This window comes from Bufo gargarizans, chromosome 7 (genome assembly GCF_014858855.1).
Source record: "Bufo gargarizans isolate SCDJY-AF-19 chromosome 7, ASM1485885v1, whole genome shotgun sequence".
NCBI lineage: Eukaryota > Metazoa > Chordata > Amphibia > Anura > Bufonidae > Bufo > Bufo gargarizans.
This window is the reverse complement of record NC_058086.1, coordinates 49,723,458-49,730,384: the sequence shown is the minus strand read 5'-3', so window position 1 is coordinate 49,730,384 and position 6,927 is coordinate 49,723,458.

Sequence of the window (6,927 nt, the reverse complement as noted above, 5' to 3'; positions counted from 1 at the left end):
TGTAGAGGAAACAGTTCCTCTTATACTCATCAGTACAAAGGGCACTGCATCGACCCATGTATTCCCTTTGTCTAATAACATTTTTGCAATCCTTGTCTTAATTGTTCTGTTCACAATGCCTGCAGATTGTGGGTGATACGATACATGGAACCGTTGTTGTACTCCTAGAATAGCACAAACTGTTTGCATGATTTTACCTGTTAAATGACTTCCTTTGTCGGAGGTAATCATTCTTGGGATCCCCCAAGTACAAAACCCATGATTCACCAATGCCGAGAGACAGAGCATCATCCTTCCTGACAGGTAAGATCTCTACCCATTTTGAAAATACATCCACCTCCACTAATGCATACCTCAGTCCATGTTTACCTGTAGGTAGAGAACCTATGTAGTCTATCTGTAATGTAGACCAAGGACCATCTGCAGGTGCAATTCATAACATCTTAGACAGTCTTCTCCATTTTGTCCCAGTAAAATTTCTCTTTGAGAACTCCTAACAATTTTTCCTGACCCAGATAACCTAAACCTGATTGTATTTGATGAATTCAATTTGTAAGTGTTTTCGGACAACAGGACCCAATTCCCCCTTACAGTCATGACACAAAACCCCGTTTTCACAAACAAATTGAGGTTTTGAATCAACCTGAGAAGTAGCAATGGACGAATCCTTTGCTATTTCTTCTGCAAAAGAAGGCAAATGCGTGTCCGTTTTTCTAACTGGTAAAGCTTTCAAAGTTCCAGTTTCTCCCTCCAACTCTCCTGTCATCGCTGCTTCCTCAGACAATGCATCTTCAGTGTTGTTTCCAATAACTAGATAATGTTTGCCTTTCTTATGTGCTGAAACTTTGACTATAGCATACCCATTTGGATTTTTAGTAGCTAACCTATATACTTCCTTGAGTGTATCTCCCCCTTGCAAGAGTATAACTGACACAGCCGTGTCCAAGGTATGAACCTGCAAAGCAAAAGGTGCCAGAGGAATAGCTGTTGACAATGCTGGAGAGTTTTGCATATTTCGCTTTAAAAGTTCAAATACCTTCTGTTGTTCCTCTTCCCATGGTCCAAAAGAGTCATCATCATTATTTTTCAAGAGAGCATATAGAGGCTTAGCTTTTTCTGCAAACCCTTCTATGGATTCTCTGGAAAAGTTTACCAGACCCAAGAAATATCTTAGAGCCTTGTGTGATGTTGGAATGGGAAGAGAAGCAATAGCTTCAATCCTTTCTTGAAGAGTGTGAGGAATATGGATTATTATTTACTGGCAGTCCAGATTTGATTCACCTTTTGGCATGTACATCAGTGTACATGCTAAATAAGTTCCCACCCCCCAACCAACTGATTGTCAGCTAGCAAGGAAGAAAGCCCCAGCGGTCCAGGCTTCAAGGAGGCCCCAGGTGGAGAATGTCACACCTCAATCAGCCAGTTTGGAGGAAAGATATATATTTGTGTCCCGGTGGCCACGATATAGGTGCCCATGGTCTTTGTTTGATGGGGAGATGTCAGGGAAGGGAGATATCCATATCTCCCCACAGAAACCGGTACCATGTTTGGCCTCTAGTTGTAGCCGGAACCCAGGCAGATCAATTGGGCCCGGAACCATCTTTCTGCAACATTCTGGTCTGGGGCTATGAGCTCTATGGGTCATTTGCTCCCAGCATTAGAGAAGGAGGGGTGTACCCTACCCATAGGCGGGGAGGGTAGCGGCCGGCTATAGGTCAAAGGCCCATGTAAGCCAGAGGGCGGTGTCTTTCTCTGAAGAAGGGTCACATTGTGTAATGTGCTTAGAGGGACCCAGGAACTAGCTGAGATTACGGCCCTTCATGTGCACTGCAGCAAAGAACACCTCACAACCAAAAGGAACTTTCATCTTCCCTGGTAACTGACTTTTGCTCTGCTTAACCCTGTTTTACCCATATAACCCGTATCTGTAACCTCAGACCACTGTATATATTCTCTGTGTATATTGTGAAATATTTAGTGTGCCCTTATGGCGATTAAATATATAATTTAATCTTGTGCTATCTTGTATCTCGATCACGAATCCCCATGTCCGTGTTTTGGCCTATTATGGTTTCTCACCCTATATAATCCCGCTAGCGGACCGGGCTTATATCAAACGAGAAGCTGGTGGCAGATTATCCGAGCACTGTTTTCACTGCGGCCGTGACCAGGCCCTCTCAGCTTGTTGCCTCTCTGTGCCCTTGTGGACAGGAGGTTTATGTGTAAACTGTACCAAACTGACCTTACCTGCTCCTCTGGAGGGCGTAACGTCACGTTTTTCGTAACCCGTGACTATACTGCGTCTCGTGAGCTCGACGTAGGCAACGTCAAGTGGGCACGAGGTGTGGTATTCGTCACAAAGAGGCTGTCTCTTTCCTGGACTGATTAACACTCCAAGATATCTTACTTCAGTTTGCACCAGCTTGACCTTCTTGGTGTTCAATTTCAAACCTGATTCATGCAACAATGAAAACAATTCTGCTAAGAGAGACAAATGCAACTCTCTATCCCCAGTGGCTAGAAGAATGTCATCAACATATTGCAACAGACAATCGGGTCTTGAAAATTTGGACAATACTTTTGCAACTGTCTGATGAAATATGCTAGGTGATAAATGAGCTCCTCGAGGCAATCTGCAAAATACATATTGCTCATCCATCAAAAGAAAATGCAAACTTGTATTGACAACTCTTTGCAAGAGGACTGCTGAAAACCCCATTACTGATGTCTAAAACAGAGAAAAACTTTGCCTTGGCATTCAATCGTGCCATCATGTCATGAGTATCTGCAACAATGGGTGCCACGTTTGGGGTATACTTATTCAGCAGTCTTAGGTCCAATAACATTCGGTATGACCCATCAGGCTTCACGGTACACCACAGGGGATTGTTCGTTACTGAATTAGCCTTGATCAAGCAGTTCCTGTATGATTTTAGACATACGACCAATTGATTCAGGTGGCAGTTTGTACTGCTTTTGGAGAGTAGGATCTCTCCCCTCCACATTCACAAGCACTTCCTTCATTGTGCCCACTTCATTTCTGAATTGTGCCCACAAAGAAGGAGTACATTGTACAATTCGTCATCACCAGTATCTGGCCACAAATGTTCTGAAGAAACAACTTCTGTTAAGCTAACAGTCCCAACATGACTGTATTCAGTAGGATCAATGACTATAGGTTTAGATCCATCAGCATTTTTCCAGATCACCGTGTTCCCTAAGTCAATGACCCAACCCCATTTTTTCATGATGTCAGTTCCTATGATGTTTTTAGAGTTCATACTATGCCAAATGTCAATTTTAGTTTTCAGATAGCCAGGTATTTCCAAACCAACATTCTGAGCTAAAGTCGCTTTAGTGACGCTCTTTCCACTAAAACCAACAATTGTACAAACAGGTGCATTTGGAGTTAGAGGCAAATCCTGATTAGTCACACTTAATTGAGCTCCTGTGTCAATGAGAAATGTCACCTCTTTGCCCTGTAAGGATCCCCTTACAAATGGTCTCCCACACTCATCCAATGAAACTGGAGCTACTAATTCCAAAGGATGAGGGGTCATAGTTTGTCCTAGTCACGGAGAAGGTAAGAAAACCAGTTGTCCCCTCAGTCTTATCACCATAAGATTTCCCCTTGTACATTGTGTTATTCAATGTTAATTCTCCAATTTGTCTTATTAAAGGTCCATACGGTGACTGTGACTGATCCTGCTCTGGAGGAGAAGCTGTTGGCACAAAACCATTTTCTTTCCCTGAATTTTGTGTCTCACTAAAGAATTTCCTACATTGCCATTTCAAATGTCCTATTGTCCTCTGTGAAATGGCACCTTTCCTTTCTGTTTGGAATATTCTCCTTTCATGGGGGGGTTTGATTTAAGATGATTTGAATTAGTTACCTGTTTTTCATCCTTTTTTTGGACAGCAACAACTTTGGCCTTTGTTTCATCGATGTCCTTATCTGATCAATAAATGTCGCCGCCTCTTGTAGACTAAGCTTTCCTAATGCTAACTCCCTGGAGACTGGATCAAGGTATTTAAATCTTTTTACAAATGACTTTATCATCGAGGTGGGTTCAGAATCATCCTCAATTTCCATCACCATTCTATAAGCCTGTTCAAATTTTATTAAGAATGCAAATGGGTCATCCTGTAAAGTTGGCTTTAACATCTCAAGGATTTCAAATGTTGTAGTAGATTCTCCAGTAGTTAAAAAAAGTTGTTGCCTCAATCGATCTGCTGGGGAGCTATGTATTATTTCATCCATGCTTTACACTGCAGCTCTGCTTGTTCAGATAGGCTGCTATGTGAAAGCACAAGCCCAGCATGAGGTCACCAATGAGAAGAAGACTGGGGGAGGGGCCTCAGTAAAGGGGCGGGGCCTGGAGAGTGCATTTGTCATGAGATTGATGGACGACAGACAGGAACACCTGCCTGGAGGTCTGACTTGGAGGGAGCCCCATATATTAACCCCTTATGGACATGGTAGGAAGTCTCTGCCTGTCGTTCAGGTGCATGGCCCTGACATACTGCAGTTGTCCATCATTCAGAGAAGACATATGCAAATATCTGTCCTCCACTGAAGCTCCTCCCATGTCAGGAAGAATATGCAAATGAAGGGATGTTAATGATGCACCAAGAGAAGCAACAAAAACCGTCTGTAAGAAATTGTAAATAAATATTCAGCAATGATTATTGAGATTATATATACAGAGAACCTGTCACCATGTAATCTGCAGGCAGTGTGTTATAGAGCAGGAGGATCTGAGCAGATTATATATATAGAGAACCTGTCATCATGTAATCTGCAGGCAGCGTGTTATAGAGCAGGAGGAGCTGAGCAGATTATATATATAGAGAACCTGTCACCGTGTAATCTGCAGGCAGTGTGTTATAGAGCAGGAGGAGCTGAGCAGATTATATATACAGAGAACCTGTCACCAGTGTAATCTGCAGGCAGCGTGTTATAGAGCAGGAGGAGCTGAGCAGATTATATATACAGAGAACCTGTCACCGTGTAATCTGCAGGCAGCGTGTTATAGAGCAGGAGGAGCTGAGCAGATTATATATACAGAGAACCTGTCACCGTGTAATCTGCAGGCAGTGTGTTATAGAGCAGGAGGAGCTGAGCAGATTATATATACAGAGAACCTGTCACCATGTAATCTGCAGGCAGCGTGTTATAGAGCAGGAGGAGCTGAGCAGATTATATATACAGAGAACCTGTCACCGTGTAATCTGCAGGCAGCGTGTTATAGAGCAGGAGGAGCTGAGCAGATTATATATACAGAGAACCTGTCACCAGTGTAATCTGCAGGCAGCGTGTTATAGAGCAGGAGGAGCTGAGCAGATTATATATACAGAGAACCTGTCACCATGTAATCTGCAGGCAGCGTGTTATAGAGCAGGAGGAGCTGAGCAGATTATATATACAGAGAACCTGTCACCATGTAATCTGCAGGCAGCGTGTTATAGAGCAGGAGGAGCTGAGCAGATTATATATACAGAGAACCTGTCACCAGTGTAATCTGCAGGCAGTGTGTTATAGAGCAGGAGGAGCTGAGCAGATTATATATAAGAGAACCTGTCACCATGTAATCTGCAGGCAGCGTGTTATAGAGCAGGAGGAGCTGAGCAGATTATATATACAGAGAACCTGTCACCATGTAATCTGCAGGCAGCGTGTTATAGAGCAGGAGGAGCTGAGCAGATTATATATACAGAGAACCTGTCACCGTGTAATCTGCAGGCAGCTGTGTTATAGAGCAGGAGGAGCTGAGCAGATTATATATAAAGAGAACCTGTCACCATGTAATCTGCAGGCAGCGTGTTATAGAGCAGGAGGAGCTGAGCAGATTATATATACAGAGAACCTGTCACCGTGTAATCTGCAGGCAGCGTGTTATAGAGCAGGAGGAGCTGAGCAGATTATATATACAGAGAACCTGTCACCGTGTAATCTGCAGGCAGTGTGTTATAGAGCAGGAGGAGCTGAGCAGATTATATATACAGAGAACCTGTCACCATGTAATCTGCAGGCAGCGTGTTATAGAGCAGGAGGAGCTGAGCAGATTATATATACAGAGAACCTGTCACCGTGTAATCTGCAGGCAGCGTGTTATAGAGCAGGAGGAGCTGAGCAGATTATATATAAAGAGAACCTGTCACCATGTAATCTGCAGGCAGCGTGTTATAGAGCAGGAGGAGCTGAGCAGATTATATATACAGAGAACCTGTCACCATGTAATCTGCAGGCAGCGTGTTATAGAGCAGGAGGAGCTGAGCAGATTATATATACAGAGAACCTGTCACCGTGTAATCTGCAGGCAGCGTGTTATAGAGCAGGAGGAGCTGAGCAGATTATATATACAGAGAACCTGTCACCGTGTAATCTGCAGGCAGCGTGTTATAGAGCAGGAGGAGCTGAGCAGATTATATATACAGAGAACCTGTCACCATGTAATCTGCAGGCAGCGTGTTATAGAGCAGGAGGAGCTGAGCAGATTATATATACAGAGAACCTGTCACCATGTAATCTGCAGGCAGTGTGTTATAGAGCAGGAGGAGCTGAGCAGATTATATATACAGAGAACCTGTCACCGTGTAATCTGCAGGCAGCGTGTTATAGAGCAGGAGGAGCTGAGCAGATTATATATACAGAGAACCTGTCACCGTGTAATCTGCAGGCAGCGTGTTATAGAGCAGGAGGAGCTGAGCAGATTATATATACAGAGAACCTGTCACCATGTAATCTGCAGGCAGCGTGTTATAGAGCAGGAGGAGCTGAGCAGATTATATATACAGAGAACCTGTCACCGTGTAATCTGCAGGCAGCGTGTTATAGAGCAGGAGGAGCTGAGCAGATTATATATAAAGAGAACCTGTCACCAGTCAATCTGCAGGCAGCGTGTTATAGAGCAGGAGGAGCTGAGC